Source organism: Cupressus sempervirens, chromosome 2 (genome assembly GCF_028749045.1).
Source record: "Cupressus sempervirens isolate cs-2001-9-10 chromosome 2, ASM2874904v1, whole genome shotgun sequence".
In the NCBI taxonomy this organism is placed as follows: domain Eukaryota; kingdom Viridiplantae; phylum Streptophyta; class Pinopsida; order Cupressales; family Cupressaceae; genus Cupressus; species Cupressus sempervirens.
The window spans coordinates 467,259,747-467,261,242 of record NC_143119.1 but is presented as its reverse complement, the minus strand read 5'-3'; the positions used below and the strand labels follow the sequence as shown (position 1 = coordinate 467,261,242).

At 33.2% G+C, this 1,496-nt stretch overlaps 1 long non-coding RNA gene across 1 annotated transcript; it reads right to left on the bottom strand.

The window, feature by feature from the left end:
• Nucleotides 1–954: 954 nt before the first annotated feature.
• Nucleotides 955–1,290, bottom strand: LOC149573069 (uncharacterized). The gene is made up of 3 exons (XR_016359643.1): nt 1,251–1,290; nt 1,116–1,200; nt 955–1,013 (listed from the first exon to the last, which is right to left on the bottom strand). It is a non-coding gene; the product is annotated as an uncharacterized LOC149573069 (long non-coding RNA).
• Nucleotides 1,291–1,496: the final 206 nt, after the last annotated feature.

The following is a 1,496-nucleotide window of genomic DNA, read 5'->3' as shown; positions in this document are numbered from 1 at the left end:
CTCTTAACTTTTTTGATTAGCAGTCTTCTACGATTTAAGCCCTTACAAATATTGCAAGGACAATAACATTTTCCATCACCTTTTCTTTTCAAGTTAGACCAAAATCTAGCGATTGTCTCCCTGTTTTGTTGTTCACTTATATTATCTGACATGATCATTCTTTGTAGGAAGCAAAAATTGGGCTATGAAAAGTTCGGTCTACAACTTTCACAAACTAAGCAAAATTGTTGAGAGTACACAAATCTTCTTAGACCTAGCTAAATACTTTAATATTTTAAAAATACTTTCTTTGACTTTATTCCTAAGATTATTTGTAAAACTTTGAACAACCGCCTGAAGGTCTTATTTCAAGAGACCTTAGAACATTAAGCCACTAAAAGAAATTTCAAAACATATAAGCTAAAAGTCTAGTTAAAATACATTAGAAAAAAAAAAAAAAAAAAAAAAAACAATTTTCATACCTGAGCGCGCGGTTATAACTCGTGCAATGGCCTTCTTGCTTAGCTGTAAAAGCTCTCCAGCAATGAAATTATACAAACTACAAGGCCTAACAAAAATTTCAAAACATATAAGCTACAAGTCTAGTTAAAATATACATTAGATTAGATTCAACAATAGCAAGCAATGTTATTCAGAATTAGGTTCAACAAACCTTAGCAGTGTAAATAGCCATCTCCTCTAAACTGGACTCCAGACACGAGGGGGCATTCACATACTCTTCCCCTAAAGGTATCCTGAAGAACAAAAGCCACTATTCTTGAGTTTGTGAATTGCACCTCGAGATGAATGAAGCTTAAAAGGAATGAAAATTGTTTTCATACATTTAAATTAGGATGTAATATTTATTCATAAGTATATACCTTGCAAGCACTTAAAATTGTTGTTATATGTGTTGCGGGAAAAGAAGAAGTTTATACTTATGTGTATAGACGCACTTCCTATATGTGATCCAAAGCTCGAATGTTATCAAGTGTGTCTAATGATGGGGAGAGACCTCCGTGCAAGCAGAAGATCTGCAATGAAACAAAAGAAAAGAAAATTTTCTTATAGTAAGAACAAGTTTGTTGTGCTGCATAGGGTACCAACAAAATAGTGTATAATATCTTTTTCTTTACCTGGCTTTCAATTCAGCATGAGAGCCTTTAATAGAAAAGTCAAGTTGATAACATATTTAACAAGAGCTGCAGGGCAGCATAGTTCCTGCGTAAGTCCAAGAAAATGTGTGAGGATTTCAGCATAGTGCATCTTACTTCAACATTTCATGTAACACAGCCAAATCCAAAAGAAATCTCGTAGACAAACTACCTGAGATTTATAACCTTTACCTTCCAATATCCAATGGCTCCTTATAGGTGTTAATACAAAGAAGCCAACTTTCAAAAACTGTGGCAGTGATAAACATTTTGAAAAATAAAATTGTATTAGGTATACATAAAAAATAGTGAAGAATGGTGTAGACTTGTAGCCAGAAGATAACACAATGAAAATTGATGAGC